The sequence below is a fragment of the Podarcis tiliguerta genome (genome assembly GCF_965153285.1).
Source record: "Podarcis tiliguerta genome assembly, chromosome: 8".
NCBI classification, from domain to species: Eukaryota; Metazoa; Chordata; class Lepidosauria; order Squamata; family Lacertidae; genus Podarcis; species Podarcis tiliguerta.
Window position 1 is genome coordinate 70791866 of NC_139541.1, and position 22287 is coordinate 70814152.

Here is a 22287-nt window from a genome sequence, read left to right on the forward strand (position 1 = left end):
TCTGTTTGGGTGTTCAGTTATTCCATAGCAACAAACCCAATGCATTGCACGAAGACTGGATTAATCCAAAAGTATATCTCAGGGTGGAGTCAGGTGAATTGCAGTGGCCAAATTATTTTGGCCCTTGAGACAGAAAAATCCTGCAATCCAGGCAGTTGGACGTAGGTTTAATGAAAGGGCAGCAAATTGTTAACTGCTTAATTTAATACTAATGTATTCCATTGAGACTCCCATGGAGAGCTAACAATTTGCTGCCCTTTCATGAAATCTACATCCAACTGCCTGAGGTGGTGACCTCACTCTGCCTAATGCTAGGGTCAGCCTTGCATGCCTCTCTAAGAGTGAAAAAAAAATATTTCTGACATTCTCCTTCTATGTAAATATAACTGAATGACTGGAGGAGGAGATGAATGTGGCAACAACTCTGGCCTTAACCTTTCCCCATTTTCCTTCCGCACCTTCCCAGTTAATCAGACAATAATACATCTTTATCAATGTCCAAACAAATCCAGCCTTACAGGTGAATTTGCTGACACCCTCCCCCAAGCTTTTTTCCACCTCTGCCTTCCACAGACCTTAATCTCCACATCAAGTTCCTCACAAATGCTCAGTTTGGTCTTACGCAAACCAGCTTGCCACCCACCTTCAGCAAATAAGAGAGACTTGAACAAATAAGGAAATCTGAGAGGTCGAGTGGTTTGAAAGTCACATTAAGGTGACAACCCTAACCTCATTTACTGGGGTGTAAGGCCCATTGAATTCAGTGGGACTTCTGAATAGGGATGGGAGAGAAATTTGATTCATTTCGTATTTAACTTTGCACTTTATGAAACAATAACCAAACAGAAGCGTCCCCCTCCTTTGAAATCTTCACTTTCCTGAATTTTGTACTGCCGTTCTCCAGCCATATAGTTAAAGGACCCTTGGATGGTTAAGTCCAGTCAAAGGTGACCATGGGGTTGCAGCGCTCATCTTGCTTCAGGCAAAGGGAGCTGGCGTTTGTCCACAGGCAGCTTTCCAGGACATGTGGCCAGAATGACTAAACCACTTCTGGCGCAATAGAACACTGTGATGAGTGCCAGAGTGCACTGAAATGCTATTTACATTCCTGTTGGTGTCTATTTATCTACTTGCGCTGGTATGCTTTGGAACTGCTAGGTTGGCAGAAGCTGGGAAAGAGCAATGGGAGCTCACCCATTGCACAGATTTGAACCGCTGACCTTCCAATCAGCAAGCTCAGTTGTTTAGACCACAGCACCACCCACATCTCCTTTCCAGCCATATAATGCATGCTCAAATGCAAATAAAAGTATGCACACAAATCTATACATCTGTGGAAGGCAATGTAAAAAAATGCATTATATTAGGGGCCAGCTAATCCCTGCTTGTGAGTAGACACAGTGAGGCTTGCAGCCTGAAACCAGGGAAATGTGAATTCATGGACTTGCTCAGTACAAACAATGTCAAGAGCTGGCATCATCAGGCACCAGACAAGGTCCATGCCCCTGAACAGGGTTGACTATTGGAGCCTCCTGGACTTGGTGTTCCTCAACCTTCATTTTGCTACCTGTCCTCTCTGAGCATGCGAGCAGCATCCTGCATAAGGAGATGGAGCACCAGCTCCCATTTGCCTGGAATGTCTTCACTGGGAAGTTGTGTAGATTGGGCACAGAGCGGGAGGGCGATTGAATGGCCCACTCAGAAGATGGCACTCCAAGCATCTTGGAGCCATCATTACCATTCACCCATGAAGCTGACTAGATGAGTAGGTCATTCTCTCTCTCTCTCTCTCTCTCTCTCTCTCTCTCTCTCTCTCTCTCTCTCCTTCTCTCTCTCTCTCTTTCCCACTATCACTTAGCCCATCTTTTAGGATGGTTATGAGGGAAAACGAGGCCAGAACCCTGTACACTGCCTTGAGTTGAGAGAGAACTGTCTCTGAAATCCTTGAGAGACATCAGGATAGGCAGGTGATTGAGCTTGATGGACTAAATCTCTGACTGTGCTGTTCTAAGGGTTGCTGGCCTCACTGTAATCTATCATCTCATCTCTGGGGGGAGGCAGGATGTGGTGGTTTATGTTTGTTTCACTGTTCTTTAAGGATTTGTAACCTGTAATAGCAATAAAAATATTACTTTAAAAAGGGGAGGGGGAGAAAGTACCTCTGACTCGTCAAGGTTGTTCAGTTCAAATTCTGCCCAGTTGTTCACCCCAGATCCCAGCAGATCCCGGTGATACAGACTAAGAACCAGAGAGTTTGGTCGCTTTATCCTGCCATCCACCTGACAAGACGCTCTTCCTGCTCTTCCTGACTGAGCATGGGTCAGTACTCGTGTGCTTCCCAGCATTGCATTATAGAATTTTAGCAGTGCTGAATGTATCTCTTTGAAGAGCACCATTATCCTCATCCATGTAGCACTGATTGCAGCTCAGAGTTATGGGGAAGCATTTTCATGCCCTCTAGTGCTTAGAACCTGAACAGCTCTGATAACTCAATTGTTGTTGTTTTTAATATATATATATTTCTTGATTTTCCAATATAGTTCCAATAACAGCCTCATTATAACTATATCTATCTATCTATCTATCTATCTATCTATCTATCTATCTATTCCAATATAGTTCCAATAACAGCCTCATTATAACAATAACAATTCTATCCAATTGAGAGCCAGTGTGGTGTAGTGGTTAAGAGCGGTGGACTCGTAATCTGAGGAACCGGGTTCGGGTCTCCGCTCCTCCACATGCAGCTGCTGGGTGACCTTGGGCCAGTCACACTTCTCTGAAGTCTCTCGGCCCCACTCACCCCACAGAGTGTTTGTTGTGGGGGAGGAAGGGAAAGGAGAATGTGAGCCACTTTGAGACTCCTTAAAGGGAGTGAAAGGCGGGATATCAAATCCAAATTCTTCTTCTCTTCTTCTTCTTCAATTGATACAATTATTAATGCCAATTATTCAATGTCAAATTGTACAATTTGCCATATTTTCTGTGTATAACACGCCCCCACTAGTTATTTGGAGATATAGTATCACTGAACATGGAAGTTCTATTAGGTTGTTACATAGGACAGGACCTTGATTCTGAATGGGTAAGTGCAGTTTCAGCACCTGCGAATGGGCTTCACAGATCTAGCAAGAGGCAGAATTCCAATGGAGGAGGTGCTGCTGCTGTTGAGCCCTTTCTCCTTACTGGTGCTTCACCAGAACCTCAGTCCTAGATCGCAGGAAGGAATAACAGCTTGCTCTGCCCCACTGAGGGCCTCATCACACTTTAGGAAGTGGGGAGGCACAGTTCTGCTGTTGTGGGAAGCACTCAAACAAAGCCTGATGAGAAGACTCATGTCTTCTCCAAATACTCCAGGAAACACAGTGAGGAAGGAAGTGACCAAGAGGACACAGGGGCACCACCAGCACATGTTACAGACCTGTGCCTCCCTGTCATAGGAGGGTGCTCTGTGCCACAAAACCATAGTTAAACTATGGAACTCATTTCCAAGGGTGGCAGTGATGACCACCAACTTAGAGGGCTGTAAAAGAGGGCTGAACAAATTCATAGTGCATCAGCCTGTCAATGGCTACTAGCTTGGAAGGTTCATAGAATCATAGAATCATAGAGTTGGAAGAGACCACAAGGGCCATCGAGTCCAACCCCCTGCCAAGCAGGAAACACCATCAGAGCACTCCTGACATATGGTTGTCAAGCCTCTGCTTAAAGACCTCCAAAGAAGGAGACTCCACCACACTCCTTGGCAGCAAATTCCACTGTCAAACAGCTCTTACTGTCAGGAAGTTCTTCCTAATGTTTAGGTGGAATCTTCTTTCTTGTAGTTTGGATCCATTGCTCCGTGTCTGCTTCTCTGGAGCAGCAGAAAACAACCTTTCTCCCTCCTCTATGTGACATCCTTTTATATATTTGAACATGGCTATCATATCACCCCTTAACCTCCTCTTCTCCAGGCTAAACATGCCCAGCTCCCTTAGCCGTTCCTCATTAGGCATCGTTTCCAGGCCTTTGACCATTTTGGTTGCCCTCCTCTGGACACGTTCCAGTTTGTCAGTGTCCTTCTTGAACTGTGGTGCCCAGAACTGGACACAGTACTCCAGGTGAGGTCTGACCAGAGCAGAATACAGTGGCACTATTACTTCCCTTGATCTAGATGCTATACTCCTATTGATGCAGCCCAGAATTGCATTGGCTTTTTTAGCTGCCGCGTCACACTGTTGGCTCATGTCAAGTTTGTGGTCAACCAAGACTCCTAGATCCTTTTCACATGTACTACTCTCAAGCCAGGTGTCACCCATCTTGTATTTGTGCCTCTCAAATGTCCATGGGGAAATGTATCTCTGATAAAGGTTCCCCCATTCCTGTTCTGTGGGGACACCTACAGTCAGAAGCAAACATTTGGTCTTTAGAAATGCCAAGCCCAGGACTGTAAGTGGATGATTTCCTGGTTGTCATTGCTCAGTTGCCTCCAGGAGATTTGGTTCAAGAGATTTGGTTCTCCATCCCACCTTGGCTCCATGTATCACAAATGACTAAGGTGGGAGCACAAGCATTTCTGTTGCTGAGGATTTCTTTGGCCATATTCATACAAATAAACAGACCCCACGCATTGGAAATTGGATGCTTGCTAATTTTTATTGTTTTGAAGCTTTCCTCAACCCAGCAGACAAGACGGAACAAAAACCATTCATGAGCAACTGATGATCACCATCACCACGGCAACTCTGGTTGTTTCACGATGCGATTTGTTGGCTCTGATTGTTGCCAAAGCAGGGAGAAGGATAGCTGGTCCAGTGGCCAATTCTTGCTTTAGATTTAAGTGAATGCTGAAAAGAGAGAAAAAGCCGCAAGCTGAGAGTTGTGCAAATAAATCTCGGTTCTCAGAGATCTGCACTTGTTGACGGTTTGCTACTAGACCAAGTTCAAGTTGTTTCTATTAATATACTGTATAAGACATTTAACAACTTGGGACTGGTTTACCTTCAAGATTGCCTTACCTCGTATATTCCCACTCAGCCCCCTTGATCTGTGCGACTGGCACTGTTATGAGTGTCACATGATATCCACTGCTCATTTACTGTCATTTACTTTTTAGTGTCTGCTACAAACATTTTTGTTTAGACAAGCCTACCCAGACACATAGAACGTTGATGTTTGTCTTAATTTCCTTTTCGTTTATAGCTGATTTTATTATTTATGTTTTAAATACTTGTTTTCAACTGTTTTTGCCAATAATTTTATTTTTTTTCTCTTTGTAAACTGCTTTGAGATGTGTGTGTTTTTACAATCAAGCAGTGTATAAATTTCACAAAAAGTGAGCAAAAGTGTTCTCATTCATGGTTGATCTGGGACTATCAGCATGAATCATGTTTAGGAGCCATTTGCTGATGATATACACATCATCCTTCTGTTCATTTCCAGTTTTCAGTCTCTGAGTGCTGTTGCTTATGTAACCCACGTGCAAGAAGAAGGAATCAGCAGACTTGGGAAACTCTTGAGTGTTTTCAAAAGCACATAAAACCTTAGGGGAGAAAGACTCTAAAGGGAAATGGGCCAATAACTTTGGTCATAGTCAGGGGGTACATGATGCAGAGTGACTGTTGTGGGCAAAACTGGGGAGGGGGCAAAGAACAGATAATATGATGTAGTAACTCGAATCGTAGAGAGCAGCATTTTATGCAGCCTTTCAGGTTTGCCTCATCTGCAACAGAAGCCATTTCTGGTGATAAGAGTCATTCTTTGGCTGTTCCCGTAGGAACCCCAACTGTGCTGCCACACACACACACACCACCCCCATGATAGAAGAAAGGAAGACACACAAAACACAAATATGTAGTACACACTGGCTCTGTACTCATTTAACAGTCATAGCTCCCAGTGTCTCACAAAACAATGCTCAAATCCTAAGAACTGTAGTTTAGTGCTAAGAATTCTGTAAGATATCTCATCTGCACCACAGATCTGCCGCTCCTTTGATGCTCTAGGGAGAAAGAATGATGTCTTAATGTCAATGCGCATTGGGGTTTGGGGAAGGCAGAGCATAAGAATGAATGAAGTTTGTTAAAATACAATTAAGCTGGGTTTAACATTGAAGGCTACTGGATTTATTTTTATTTTAAGCAGATCATCTGTATTAGCAAACTTACAAGTGGTGGGGTCCATTCTGCTTACTCCTCATTCTCATTTACTGGTTCCACCTAAAGAGAGAACACAAGTTTTATTGCATCCTCATCCTTATCTCTGGTCAAGCAGACTTGAAAATTAATTTTAAAAAAATAACTAAGAGTTCGTTGAGGGGCCTACTGGTATCTTACAATTTCTCATTTTTAAATAATTAAGAAGCATCTAGTAGTCGCCAGCTGAACAGTCTCCCCCCCGCCCCAAGCTGCTCAACAGATGTAGGGCTGCCATACGTCCTCAACAACATGGGGGGGGGGGAGCTCAACAACTTTGTCCGGATTTTCACTTTTAGGAATACGGAAACCCTATTATATATTTAAAGATAAAGGACCCCTGACAGTTAAGTCCAGTCGCGAATGACTCTGGGGTTGCGGCGCTCATCTCGCTTTACTGGCCGAGGGAGCCGACATTTGTCCACAGACAGTTTTTCTGGGTCATGTGGCCAGCATGATTAAGCTGCTTCTGGCGAAACCAGAGCAGCGCATGGAAACGCCATTTACCTCCCCGCCAGAGTGGTACCTATTTATCTACTTGCACTTTGGTGTGCTTTTGAACTGCTAGGTTGGCAGGAGCTGGGACCGAACAACGGGAGCTCACCCCGTTGCGGGGATTCAAACTACTGACTTTCCGATATATTTACTTCTCAGTAAACTTGCACTAATTTCCCATTCTCCTCTCCAAATGGAGATGTTCAAAGTGGTTGATGAAACACATTCAAAACAAATACAATTCAGCCTGAGCAGTGCTAAACCCATCTACCAATTTCAAGCACCTGTTGCTCCATTACCACCACAAAAGAGGCAGTCATTTTTCCACAACTGCTTCCTGATGGCAGCCCCAGAGTCTGATTGTGGCATAACTGCAAGTGTATGTTTATTAAGATAAAAGAAATGCTTTTAACTTTATAGAGTGGGAGCACCACTTTCTGGCATGACCTCCCCCTAGATCAGAGGAGAACCTCAAGCCAGCAGTCAGGTGTCCGTGTGACTTTACAGAAGTTAGCCCTTATGGAATTAATAGTCAAAGCAGTGGCATAACATGGGTTGCCAGTCCCTAGGGCCACATGGAGCTGGGGTGGGAGGGAAGTGGATGGGGTGCCCTTGTGCATTCAACTGCCTAACAATGTCCGTGTCATCCAAGAAATTGAAGCTGCAGAGATAAGAAAAGATGAGTCTTTCCATTGTCTGGAGAGGTCACTCCCTGCTTTTCATGGAGAAGCTGTTTTCAACAGAGCCCAGCTGTGGAAGTGCGCAGCTGTATTGAGGCAGCACTGGGTGTTGAAATTTTGCACCCCTAACAATTTTGTGTCTGGGGTGACGGCCCCGTGCCCCCCATGCTATGCCACTGATTCAAAGCAGTCCTCTGCTTTCAGGGTTGTCTGGTCCAAGCCCCTTCTAAAGATAAACAATAAGATGGGCTTGCAGAACAGTGACTGTGGTTTGAAGCCGCCCATTACGTTTTGCATGCACACATTTGAATGCCCATTTTGTTACTTCTTTTGTTATGTTTGGCGGGGCTGCATTTCCTCCCTGGCCATGTGACTGACCTATGACTGCACCTGGGTAGCCAGAAGAGAGCCCCAAAAGCCAAGGATCAGAAGGAAAGGTAGGAAAGAGCGATCCATAAAAATGTGCCCTCATTTCTCACCTCATTCTTTTTGCCTTTGCCTTTGCCATGGCGATGGCCTTTGCCTTCACCTTTGCCATGGCCATGGTGATGGTCATGGTGATGGTGATGGCCTTTGCCTTTGCCTCTGCCTCTGCCGTGGCCTCTGCCGTGGCTGTTGCCACTTTCAGGCTGAGCTACCTCTTCTTCACTCTAGGAAGCAAAGAACAATTACTATTAAGGATGGAATGGGCAGCTGATTTGGTCCATCGTTCCTGGTCCATCATTCCTGGATCACAGGTCTGTTCCCATCCTGTCTTGATGTTTCAAAGGAATGCATTAGAAGTCTGCATTTAATTGTATACATTTTATATGAAGTTTCTTAAGAACATAAAAACACCCTCCTCTCAACACATTCAATGCATTCAACAACTTTCTGATAGTAAGAGCTGTTCAACAGTGGAACAGACTCCCTCGGAAGGTGGTGGACTCTCCTCCAAGGGTATATAAGCAGAGGTTGGATGGCCATCTGTCTGGTATGATCTAGTTGAGATTCCTGCACAGCAGGGGGTTGAACTAGACCCCTGGGTTCCCTTCCAACTGGATGACTCTATGAGTCTATGATTCAACAGTAAGGTACATATTTTTGAATGCCTCTTTTATGTTATAGCCATAATTTTCTGCACACATTTTCTGCACTGGAACCTGTGGTGCTTAAGACGTTGGACTTCAAATTCCCTCAGCCCCCACCAGAGCGGCAAATAGCCAGGGGAGGTGGGAGTTGTAGGTGTCCAACAAGACTTGGAGCATTGTAGGTTCCCCATCCCTAGCTTTGGGGAATATTAAAATTCAATTTTTTGCTGTTTTGGGGATCTGAATATGAAAGCAGCTGTGTCCAGACAAAAATGCCATAATAGCAACCCGATCCTCCCTTTGTCGATCAAGGCAAAGAATCTCAAAATAGGACACTCTCCTCCCCAGTCAACCAAACCTCCAAATCCCAACACCCCTCCACAGCCTAACAAACCTCTCCCTGCTTCTCGTGGTCCAATGGCCATGTTAGCATTTTATTGCCATTCCAGGTAGTTTCAACCAATTGGGTTATTTGGAACTCTCCAAGGTCCTGCTTTTGCCTACCTTCTGCTTTGACCTGACTTAGCTTGTCTTCAGCAGGTGCCACCTGCTGCCCTGGAGAACATCAAGCTACAATGGGACCACCCTAGTCTCATTTCTTAGCGTTGCTGATGCCTAAGGATTTTGTAGGTTGAGTGGCATATAAATAGAAACCTTTACATCCCCTATAATGCTCCAGATCTCCACTGGAAGCTGTCTTTACACGTTCCCACAATGCCCCAGAATAGTGGGCACTAGGGGACAGAGTAAGAAAAAGAAACAGCCCACAGGTATGTACTGTCATTGAGTCAACCACATATTTGACATTTTGAAAGAGAAAATTGCTTTCAGTTGGCACAATGCACAATGGGATTATGTAAGAGAAGACTTTGATGAGAGGGATAACAGGAAGGACTGCTTAGATCTGCCAGCCCTTTTGGTAGTCACTAGGGGTGCTACACTTGAGGAAAATTGGGCTGTTCCTGTGCAGGTGTGTGTCATTTGCCAATGTGCTGCATTACAACATGTTCACAAGATCTCTTTTTACCAGAGAAAGGGGGTTCTGAGGGATGAAAAATAAAACAATCCTGCTTTTCCATATACAACCTTGCAGACAGGCAAGACTCTCTTGGCAGATGTTCTGAGTCACAGGGCATGAAAATCCCATCCTTGAGGTCGAAAGGCCTTTGTTATGTCAAATCCTGCATGCTGGACATTGTGGGAAATTAAAATGGTGGCTTGCAGATCCAGACATCAAGGCAGTGCTGGCTCCCACAGGATGGTGCTGTCTTAATGCCTGTGGATTGCCTCCTTTGGAATCATGGAGCGGAAATTAGGTCTTTTACTCCACCAATTAAAGGATAACTTGTATAATACTACATTGAGCCAATATGCACTTTGGACTAATGGTCCTCTTTCCCCATTCCTCAGCTGTGTTCAGGCTTACACTCCTTTTTCAGGATGCCAGGCAGATTGGCACAGCTCTACCCTGAGTTCTTTTGTGCCTTACTAACAGAACAGTGTGAATTCACTCTTCCATCATACTGCTGGATGTTCTTCCTCCTCCTTTCATCTGTTGGCTTCTTAAAAATTCCATGGAAGCAGAATTCAAGGGAACCACAAAAGAGTTCCTCTGGCAGTTATTTTTGTTTTTACACCATTGCAGTCCATTCATGACACAAACAGAGAAAGCTCACAGATACTTACTACTACCAATGGTTCGACATCCTGAAAGAGAAAATTGCAGACAATATAGTGCTTATATATAGTGCTTAATGCAGTTATATGACAGAGGAAGGTGAGGATGAAAATGACAAGAGGAAAAGGGGGTGCTGGCCTCTGCCCTCCAGGAGCTTGCACATCATAGGTCTACAGCTGGTGGCAGTGACAAAGGGGCACAAGCAGGGCTGGTCTAAGATGTTTTGGTATCTGGGCAATCTGCAAAATTCTCTCCTCCCCACCAGGGAAGGAGGGGTAAGTGAAGATCCACATTGGGAGCAAGGGGAGGAATAAAATAAACTACACCCAACAACTGAAGTGGGAATCTGAGGCCACTGCGGGGGTGGGGCTCTCAGTGTCACCAGCAGACAGTGCATTCCTTGTATGCCAGACCTTCTGTCCCTGTGGATTCTGCTGCCCAAGGCTGTCACCTCACCTTGCCTAGTGGTTGGGCTGGCCCTTGGCAGAAACATATATCAAACTCAATGGATCGCCACAGCTGATCACTGTGGAAACCCACTTGAGACAAGGAATGCTCTTAATAACCTAGGGCAGTTTCACACCCTAGATTTAAAGCACATGACTTCCCCCAGAGAATCCTAGGAACTGAAGTTTCCTCTTCTCAGTTCTGTCAGTTCAGCCTTCCTTTCTATGGATAAATGCTCTTCCTCCTTCTTTTCCCCAATGACTTTTAAATATTCTGTGGTAACCCAATTAAGGGAAGAGAACAAACCAATGTGTTATTCTGCTCCTGAGCCTTTTGGTGCTACTGTAATCCGTTATATAGGATGCAAACACAGAAAGCCCCACAGATACTTACCCCAAGTACTTCCTCCTGGAGATCCTGAAAAAGAAAATGACCGTCAGTCCCCATAGTGCCTACCAGAGTCAAACACCATGATTTCCTTGCCCCAGTGGATTTACGTTTTGTAAAGCTGTGTGACCTTAGCTTACTGTAGACAGTCTACATCTTGGCTACCTAAAGAAGGCTTTAAAGAGACCTTGGGAAAGTTTTGGACGCTGTTTGATGAGAGGCAACCTGGGAATTAATTGATCTCTTATTTAGTGGTGGCAAGGGCCTCAAATGAAGAAAGGCAAGGTGCAAGAAAGAGGTACACTACTTAACAGACAAGATACTAAGCTTTTCCTACATGCAACAACCACGGCAAGAATTTTATTAGCACAGAAGTGGAAACAAGAGGAATTACTGACAAAGGAAGAAGGGCAATTGAAGTTAATGGCAAATGGGGAACTGGCCAAAATGAAGGGAAGAATCCGAGAACAGTGGGACCAGAAGTTCATCAAGGACTGGACTAAGTTTGTAAATTGTTTGAAAGACAATTGTAGTCAATCAAACACATTGGTAGGATTGCGAGAAGCTTTGTAAGGAAAGGTATAAAAATCACTGCAGAGAAGAATAAGAAAATATGGTGCTTTGATGTTTTTGATTTGAAAGCAATGGTTAAGTAGTGAAAATGCAGAAATTTGAAATGAAAGGTAGAAAATCATAAGGAAGGTTTGAAGGAAGTCATGGCCCCAAAAAGCCAAATTGTAAAATATAAGAGGAGAAGTTGTAATGGAAAGCATTATTGTAAAATTAATAAAAATGATATGGCCAAAAGAAAAGAAAAGAAAAGAAAAGAAAAGAAAAGAAAAGAAAAGAAAAGAAAAGAAAAGGGTACACTAATGCCTGTCCCTCAGGCAGCACTGGACCCAGGAAAGTGGGATATGGCCATTGCAAGGTCAGTATCTGAGCCCTGGCTCAGGTGCACCTAGAAGTAATGAGCATGTTTTGCTCCCTAGGCTGTGTTCCAACTTCACACTCCTATTGGCCTATTGGCACAGTCCACCCTGGGTATTTCTTCTTCATCTCAGTTATAGTGCAGTGCGCATTTACTCTCTTATTACATGGATAGAGTCTGGTGTCCTATCTAGCCTATTCTCACAAGAACCAACCAGAAACCTGCAGGAAACGCACAAGCAAGATTTGAGTCCAAGACCCCTCTCCTCTTCTGTGCATTGCGGCATAGAATGTATTCAGAAGAAATGCTGCCTCCATCTGTGGAATTTTAAGTAATGCCTCTGAAGCTTAATTAGAGGGGGGCAGGCAACCAACAAGAGAGTATTTCTGCAAATTAAGTTTTTTGACCCCGTTGCGGTCCTTACATGTCACAGAGAATGCACATACTTACTTCCACATTGTCACCCAAAGCCTCCTGAAAGAGAAAAATGCCAGCAATCTTGAGAGTCATTTATTTTTATCTGCAGTATTATTATATTATTATTATTATTACGGCATAATGTACAATAGGGTTATATAAGAGAAGGACTGCTTAGATCTGCCAGTCCTTGTCATAGTGACTATAGTAGTCATTAGAGGGGCTGCACTTGAGGAGGAGGACCGGGCTGTTCCTGTAGTGGGGTGTGTGTTTGTGTGTGTATGTGTATGTATTGGTGTCTCACAACTTTGACCTGTTGCAGGACCTTAGCTAGACCTTAGCAAAGCATACACAGAGTTCCAGAAAGTAATCAGTTGCAGGCAGGATGGACGAAGCAGGAACAAAATGCTGCTACTAGTAACTTGGTTACTTAGAGGTGTTTATTATTTACAGCAGGCTCTACAAGTTACTATACACAAGAACAGATACAGATATGGATCTTAACTAGCTCTCTCTGACAAACTCCAAACGATTCTCAGAACTCCACACTGACCAACAAAGACTTCAGTCAGTAAGATCATAAGTCATCATGCCTGTGTGAGACCTCAACCAATGGTACAGCTATATCTAAGGTCCCATATCTCCAGTCGGATAACTCCTCTCTGCTCAGTCATCCTTGGCCTTTGGCCAACTCTTAATTGATTCTGTGTGAAGCTGCACAGAATGGCACGTAGTCAAAAATCCCAACAGTATGTGTATGTATGTTTGTGCGTTGCCAATGTGATGCATTTCAATATACTCACAAGATCTCTTTTGCTCTGCAGATGTTTCTGAGGAATGAAAAATAAAACAAGGGTGACTCAATTCTGCTTTTCCATCAACAAACCTTGGGTACACGAAAGATTCTCCTGGAGGATGCTCTGGGTCACTGGGGTTTGAATGGACATGGAAATTTCATCCTTGAGCACAGAAGGCTCATTTGTTACATGAAATCTTGTGCGCTGACACAACCTGAGACCAGGGCAGGCTGCCATTTTGAGGTAGCCCCTAGGAAAGCAGCAGAATCCTGCCTATAGCAGCGGTTATCATAAGAGTTTTAGGCAGGCATTGGAGTTTCCCCATGATGCCTTGCAGTGACACTCCATCATTTGGGGAAATCAAAGTGGTGGCTTGCAGATCTAGACACCAAGGCAGTGCTGGTGTACACTGACGAAACCTCAGATCAGGGCTGGCTCCCATTTGAATTTCCCTGTCTTTTTGAATTGTAAGCCTGAAGGCAGTGGTTCTCTTTTGTTTTTTCTTCTTGAAATTAGTTCTCTGGGAGTCACTTTCAGAGATAAAATAGAGTTCTTTTTTAATGTAAATAATAAACTGAGCAAAGGTAGGGCCCAGTTACTCTGTGTCTGGCCTGGTAGGCAGGTTTATGCTTTGTTTTCCCACATAGCAATGAATGGCAGCTTTTCAGCCCATGTGGGAGAGCTTAGGAGGAGTGGGAAACACCTGACCCTCCAGATTATGTTGACCTACAACTCCCATCACCCTTCAATATTATCTATGTTGGCTGAGGTTGATGCATGATGCAGTTCAACAAGATTTGAAGGGCTTTTGTCTCACTAATAAAACACTGTGAATTCACTCTTTCATTACACAGATAGATCTCCCTCCTCCTTAATCCTGGCGACTTTAAAAAACAAATCCACAGCAGCACAATTAAAAGCAAGTGAAGTAACGAAAGCATTCTTTTGCAAATTAAGGGTTTGGCATAGTCCATATTTGGCAGAGAAGGACCACAGCTACTTACCTTTGCCCCACCTTTGACTTTCTGAAAGAGAAAATTGCCATGAGTCTGCATAGTGCTCAACAGAGTTATATATGATAAGATGATGAGGGAGCCAGAGTGGTTAGATTGTTGGACTAGAACCTGGGAGACCACGGTTCCAATCCTCATTCAGCCATGAAACTCATTGGGTGACCTTGGCCCAGTCCCTGCCTCTCCACCTAACTTATTCATTGAATTGTTGTGGGGAATAAATAAGAAGGGGAGAACTATGCACACAAACCTGAGCACCTTGGGGGGGGGGGGAGAATATAAATGCAATTAACAAACAAACAAGGATGAATATGTCACAGGCTGCAGTAGTAGAGGGGGCAGAAGAGAGGCACGGCCACTCCATCGCTGCAGCTGGGAGCCACCTCTGATTCTGTGTCTCTTTGACCTATCCCTGTCCAGCGAGTCATTGGAAGAACTTGCAGCTCATTTTACAGATTTCCTCCTCTGTGCCAATCCATTTTGTTTTGCTTTCGATTGTAAGCCATAGGGAAAGGATCCCCCCCCCCACTTTTTTGGTGACCTGGGGACCATTTTTGGCTGAAGAGTGGAATAAAAAAAGGGAAGTAACAAATCATTCTTCTGGAAATTAAGGGTTTGGCATGGTCCATATTTGGCAGGGCCACTTCCAAGCTGGAGAGGACGTGGGGTTGCGGGCCCACCCCCTCCCACGCATGCGGGGGCTGACTCTTAGCCTCCGCGAGAACAGGGGAATCCTCGGACGAGTCACCGACCCGGCCCGCCAATCGGCGGGCCGGGGAGGCGTGGCCTAGTGCATTTAAGGCTGGCGCACCCGGGGACCACCCTCTCTTCCCCGTTCCAGCTGCTCTGGTTTTCCCATCCCACCCACCCTTAGGTTTAGCTAGCTTTGACCTTGCTATGGACTCCGGTTGGTTGCCGCAAGGGGCCTGGTAGGAATTTTTCCACTTGGCAAATTTCCAGCCATTTGGTTTTTTCGCCTACCTCATAGTAAATGTCACAACTTTCTTGGTATTGGCGGTTAGGCATTGGCAGGGGTAATTGTTATGCAAATGAAGGGGGGAAGGAAGCGCCATCACCTTCTCCCAAGGAAAAGGGTAGTCCGGTAGAGGACTCCGGGGGGCGTTGCCCTGTCTGAAACCTAGGGAGGCGAGGGCCTAAGGCACGCCCCCGAGCGGTGACACCTGGGGGATCCTAGTTGGCGTACTTCAGCAGGACTCCCCCGGCTGGTGGTTAACCCTTTCCGGTCTCCATGCTGGGTAGTCGATAGGAGCCAATGCCTAAGGCCAATACCTTTCAATTCTTGTAATCAATAAAGTTGTGGCCTTTTACGCCCATTAACCTTAAATAATGTGTCCGGTGTCATTTCACAAGGGGGGAGGGGACTTGCCACGCAAACACAAAGAAAGACCACAGCTACTTACATCCAGCCCACCTTTGACTTTCTGAAAGAGAAAATTGCCATCAGTCTGCATAGTGCTCAACAGAGTTATATATGATAAGATGATGAGGGAGTCAGAGTGGTTAGATTGTTGGACTAGAACCTGGGAGACCACGGTTCAAATACTCATTCAGCCATGAAACTCATTGGGTGACCTTGGCCCAGTCCCTGCCTCTCCACCTAACTTAATTCATTGAATTGCTGTGGGGAATAAATAAGGAGGGGAGAACTATGCACACAAACTTGAGCTCCTTGGGGGGGGGGTAGAGAATATAAATGCAACAAACAAACAAACAAGGATGAATATGTCACAGGCTGCAGTAGCAGAGGGGGCAGAAGAGAGGTAGGATCACTCCATCACTGCAGCTGGGAGCCACCTCTGATTCTGTGTCTCTTTGACCTACTCCTGTCTAGCGAGCTGTTGGAAGAACTTGCAGCTCAGTTTACAGATTTCCTCCTCTGTGCCAATCCATTTTGTTTTGCTTTCGATTGTAAGCCATAGGGAAAGGATCCCCCCCCCTTTTCTTTTGGTGACCTAGGGACCAATTTTGGCTGAAGAGTGGAATAAAAAAATGAAGTAACAAATCATTCTTCTGGAAATTAAGGGTTTGGCATAGTCCATATTTGGCAGCCAAGGAGAAAGACCACAGCTACTTACTTCCAGCTTATCTTTGCCTTTCTGAAAGAGAAAATTGCCATCAGTCTGCATAGTGTTCAACAGAGTTATATAAAAGAAGCTAATGAGAGAGTCAGAGTGATTAGATTGTTGGACTAGGACCTGGGAGACTAGGGTTCAAATCCTGATTCTGTCATGAAACTCATCGGGTGACCTTGGGCCAGTCCTTGGCCCAGTAGCAGAGAGAGCAGAAGAGAGGCATGGCCACACCATCGCTGCAGCTGGGAGGCCACCTCTGATTCTGTCTCTTTGACTTTTCCCTGTCTAGCGAGTCACTGGAAGAACTTGCAGGTCAGTTTACAGATTTCCTCCTCTGTGCCAATCCATTTTGTTTCCTTTTCAATTGTAAGCCAGAGGGACAGGATTCCTCCCCCCCCTTTTTGGGGGGTGACCTGGGTTCCAATTTTAGCTGAAGAGTGGAATAAAAATCCTTTAAACAAACAAATAAATAACCCAGGCAATGGTAGGGCCAGGGTTGGTGGGTACGAACTACCCACTCAGCAAGATGCCTTTCAGAGACGCCACCTTGGGCCGAAGATTGGGGGCCCCAGCAGTGCAGCATGTCACACACACATGTGTCATGTATGCGTCATTGGAAGGAGGCACGTCATCGAGAGCAGGCTTTGCACTGCTTCCTTGATTGTGGCTCCTCCTCTCTCATGCTCAGGAGGAGCCTTCCTTCGATGCTTCGTGGTTAGACCTCCACCCCCTCAATGGGGGGGGGTGCTAAGTCCCCTGTTAAGGAATACTGAGGGGGTTGAAGACACATCCACCCCTTAGAGTTGATGGGTGTGATGCCATCCCCTAGTGTAATGTTTTATAGCAGTGAGTGGTGGCTTATCAGCAGATGTGCGAGTGGACTGGTGTCTTCCAGTTGTGCTTATGGAGCAACGCTTCCTCACTTGGGGACAAGATCTGACTCTTGCCCAGGGACTTTCCTGTGTCCCAACGCACAGCTCTTCTTATAGACAGGCTGATTGGCACAGACCCACTCTGGATTCTTATTTCCTGGTAACACATTACTGTGAATTAAGCCTTCCTTTCTCAGGTAGATCTTCCTTCTGCCTATGCTCAGTGACTTTTAAACAGTCTGTGGGAGCCCTATTAAGGGACAAGAACGAACAACATTGTTGTTCTGCTCCTTTGGTTTTAGGTGTTCTCTAGTCCATATAGGCAGTGCTTTTTTCTAAAAAAAAAAAAAAAAAAAAATTGTTTAGGTGTACTTTCATTTTGACTCAAGAAAACCACCATTTCCTTGAGACCCTGAAAAAGAAAATGGCCATCAGGTTAAGAACTTAATTCGTTCTGGAGGTCCGTTCTTAACCTGACACTGTTCTTAACCTGAGGTACCCCTTTAGCTAATGGGGCCTCCCACTGCCGCCGCACGATTTCTGTTCTTATCCTGAGGTAAAGTTCTTAACCTGAGGTAATATTTCTGGGTTAGCAGAGTCTGTAACCTGAAGCGCCTGTAACCCGAGGAACCACAGTATTCAGAACCATTGTTGCCTCCAACTATGGAATTTTAAATAATTTATTGGAAGCTTAATTAGAGCAGAGAACCAACCAAAGAGTCTTTCTGCAAGTTCAGTTTCCTGACACTGTTGCAGTCCATACATGTCATAAACAGATAAAACAGATACTTACGGCGCCCACAGAACCCTGAAAGAGAAAAATGCCATCAGTGTTCAGAATACTTTATTTTTCACTTCGTTTTTCCTAAACAGAAACAAAACATACATATAAATATCAATGCAACACGAGGGGCTTTTGATGATAAAGTCAAAAGAAGGATTAAAAAAAATCAGGAGTAAATGAACTTGATACAATTGTAAAATGAAAAAATTGTAAATGGGGCATAGAAACAATTTGCATTATACCCTGAAGGGAAAAAGGAAAAAAGGTCTTAACAGTTTACAGAGGTTGTCAAATAAAATCATATATCAAAGGGATTTGTCACCTGTGTTGTTGTTTAATTATTATTTAATTCAGAGCCCCCCAAGAGAGTACTTAACAGTGTTATATCAGAGAGGAAGATGGTGACAAAGATGACTGGGGCGGGGGAAGGGGGGGAGAAGAGCAAGTCTCTTCCCCCCAATCATAGATCTGGAAAGTGAAATATAATGGGGAAGGGGGTGGGAAGGGGGTTGGAGCCAAAAGTACAAATCAAGAAAGAAAGAAGGTGGCATGATGAGGGCAACATGGATCAATAAGTTTCATTGGAAATGCACTTGTGTTGCTTTGGGCTCAATGCTGAATGCCAAACTGAAGCCAGTAAGCAAATTAATAATAACCCCCCCAAAAGCTTAAAACTAAATTTCAACAACCAATATAAGAGGGATAAGATGGTTAACATCTGCAATTATTAGACAAAATAGCAGTTGCTACAGCCGAAGCAGCAACCAGCTGTGCCTGTTGGAATTTTGTAGGACATTCAGTGCTAATCATACTTTGTAAACTAAAATCACTAAACCACCACAATCAATAAATGTAAGTTCATAAATTTCTATGGCTCTCATCTGTGGCTAGCAATGGGTACCACCCATCCATTTTAATGTAATATTGGCCTGCACTTTACCCCCCCCCCCCCGTTTTTTAGAAACACCTTTAGCAAAACTAGCAATACTGGTAACCTTCACAGGGTATGCACATACAGTGGGAATCCAGGACAACGCACTTAATAACAACTGCCATCATTCCTGGCCATTGGCTGTGCTTGCTGGGGCTGATGGAAGTTGTTGGTCAGCAACATATGGAGAACCAAAGTTTCCCCACACCTGGTCTAGACAGAGGGGAGAGCTGCACAAGGCCAGAAAAGGGGCCACAGAAGCTGACATCCACACACTGGTTTAATCTGTACCAAGTCTTTAGCTGGAAGCTTCTAAGTTTGTTTTTAGCATGAAACCCAGCCCACTGAATTACTCCCCTCTTACCAAGCTCTGTACAGACACCGCCACAAAAAGGAACACAACCAATGGATACAGCAGCTTCATTTTGCCGGTCTCCTTCTTTTCACTCTTTGAGATACTTCTCAAAGCGCAAACCGTCCTTTCCAAACCCCAGCATTTATACTCACTTTGGGAAGGCTCAGTGGGTCCAAATCTCAATGTTTCCATTGTCAAAAGGCGTGTGGATAATAGGTTTATCAATAAGGAAAGGTCACGGGATGGATTGCATCAGCCTAACCACAGTATGGAACAACATGGCTGCATCCAAGGAAAAGAAGGATGCAAAGGGCAACTGGACGTGGCATCCCATGGCTGTTGGCACTTCTGCAGCTGGCACAGAAATATTATCTGCCACTTCTTTGATATGTTGGAAAATGCCTGGACGCTGGACACAGCCACGTCTGTTTTGGATTTTTGCTGTACCCTTTGGAAGGTACATAGCTGCTGAGGTCATTCAACAAACTTTCTAATAACATCTTCCTTGATTAGGGCTGGGCCAAGCTGTCAATTCTGAACTCTATTGGTTTCTCATTTAGCAATGCATTTTAAGTCCTTGTGAAAATTTGTTAGTGTTTTTGTGCAAATTTCTCCTAAAATTAAATATGTATGCAAAAAGCCTAATGAACTCATTCTTGCAAAGCGGGTTTCCCTAACAAATGCTATTTTCACTTGTTTGATGCATTTTTATGCACACTCCGCATTGTATAGGCATTTCAAAAAAAATGTATTACTTGGCCGGAGAACTGCATTTGAAAATTCAGAGAACAGCAAATCTTGAAGGACTACTGTGTTTCACCTCTCGTATTGTTTTGGGAGATGGGACTCAGTTAGGTAAAGGTAAAGGGACCCCTGACCATTAGGTCCAGTTGTGATCGACTCTGGGGTTGCGGCGCTCATCTCGCTTTATTGGCCGAGGGAGCCGGCATATAGCTTCCGGGTCATGTGGCCAGCATGACTAAGCCGCTTCTGGCGAACCAGAGCAGCGCACAGAAACGCTGTTTACCTTCCTGCTGAAGCGGTACCTATTTATCTACTTGCACTTTGACGTGCTTTTGAACTGCTAGGTTGGCAGGAGCAGGGACCGAGCAACGGGAGCTCACCCCGTCGCGGGGATTCGAACCGCCAACCTTCTGATTGGCAAGTCCTAGGCTCTGTGGTTTAACCCACAGCGCCACCCGCGTCCCTGGGACTCAGTTAGGCTCATCTTAAGTATTAATGGGAACATTTTCTCTCTCTAACCCTGATAGATAAAATTGTGAATAAATTGCCTGTAGTTTTTAGCAGAAGAAGCAGCTCAGACATAATTCCCAGACCTGTACACATAACAATGAGCAAACTGATTGCCTTGTTGTTAACTAGGGCTGAGTACATACCACCTTCTTGGTAGTGTTACAATCCACATTCTCATATTTTTCTTATTCAGTGCTCCAGCAATGGATTAACTTCAAGCACTCCCAGAGCCGGTGAGGTTTGCTAAGTGACAATGTAAGGGGAAAATGAGAAACTGAGAGGATTGAAACAGGGATATTTCCCCATCCCTGCTGTTATTACATGCACCTGGGAAATGAAGATGGTGGGAAATGAAGATGCAGTTTGCCAACTACCCTATTAGCAAAGTTTAAAAAATAAAAATAAAGGGGGGGGGGAGGCAGGAGTTCTGGGGTCTCCTGGTAACCCCCTGAGCCACCCCTAACAAAGCCCCTGGTGTTTGAATCACATATGTATTATGGTTTATTAAAGCAATATCCTTGCCTTATCATGATTTGAAGTTCATGATCCTTGGCTTATCACCAGCCTTTGTCATCATCAGATGCCCCTTTGAATGAGCTTGCTACAATATCTCCACTGAAGCAGCTAATGAAACCACAGTGCTGTTCTGAATCAACAGGGACTCTGCTACTCTTGGACCAACCTCAGAATGGTTTCTTTGTTGTGTGCAAAAGGGAGCTGAGCACCGATAAGGGAGACCAAGGTAAATGAATCTTATCAGGAAAAAGGGCATCAGATTCAAAGAGTGTTGTGCCTAGATAAAGAGACTTGGCACACCTTCTCTGGGCCAGATGGATCAGCCAAAATCATTAGGTTCTTGGCAAGGGCAAAGTGGAAGCAGAAGCTTGAGCCCTCAACCCCAGAATGACCACCGTTATCATTATATATTTATATATACCCCATCTTTTCCCCTGATGGAACTCAAGGTGGCACCACTAAAGGAAGTTCGGAATATGTCTCACCCACACAAGCAACAGAATGAGATGGGAATGAGTTGTTAGAGTCCTATAATGATATATTGGATTGTGCCACTTCTAAGCCTGACCGCAGGTACAGAACTTACATTACCAAATCCTACCCCACCCCACTTTTTTTAAAAGAGTCAGTGCTAGTAAGTCTGAAGAGCTATGCTGGATCATGGAAACTGTTCATCAGCTGATGAATGGAGAGATTAGTCCTTCTTGTTGCAAGGTGTTGCTTCACAGAAGCTTTACCTGTAGGATTCATTCAGGGCCTGATCTGGGTCACGGCCAATTCAGTGTTCCAGATCAGGCCTCAGATCGGGTTGTGAGGACATGCACAGTACACTAAAATGCTGCTGAACTTTCATGGGGATGTTTTTCTTCTTCTTAATTTGCAAATTGCTGCTGAATTTGAGGCCACATTCATACCATACATTTAAAGCACTATGACATGGGTAGGTAAAGTAAGGTCTGCAGGTCAGATCAGGCCCAATTGCCTTCTGGAACTGGCCCATGGACAGTCCGGGAATTGCCGCATGGATCCCCAGCATGGGCATTCTTTCCATCTCCCTCCCTCTACCTCACATGGCGGTGGCACCTCCTCCCTCCCTCTTCCTAGCTTCTCCCTGCCCGGCCTAGAGGAGGAAGGGGGCTGGGCTTTGTTGGTGCCAGCAGCAGCAGCAGCAGCAGCAGCAGCAGCCCTTGAGTGGCCACCATTTTAAGCAACCCCTCTCCGGAGCCCTTTTGTGGGCCACTCATTGTCCAGCCGCCGCCAGCCCCTGCTGCTTGCAAGCCACCAGGGATTGTGGTGCTCTTGCATAATTTTTTCCCTTCAAAATATAGTCCGGCCCCCCACAAGGTCTGAGGGACAGTGGACCAGCCCCCTGCTGAAAATGTTTGCTGGCCCCTGCA

The 22287-nt window shown here is 44.9% G+C and overlaps 1 long non-coding RNA gene across 1 annotated transcript; it reads right to left on the reverse strand.

Moving 5' to 3' along the window:
* Nucleotides 1-4616: 4616 nt before the first annotated feature.
* LOC310684812 lies at nt 4617-8027 on the reverse strand. Its single transcript, XR_014514813.1, has 3 exons — nt 7828-8027; nt 6147-6197; nt 4617-4826 (listed from the first exon to the last, which is right to left on the reverse strand). It is a non-coding gene; the product is annotated as an uncharacterized lncRNA (long non-coding RNA).
* Nucleotides 8028-22287: the final 14260 nt, after the last annotated feature.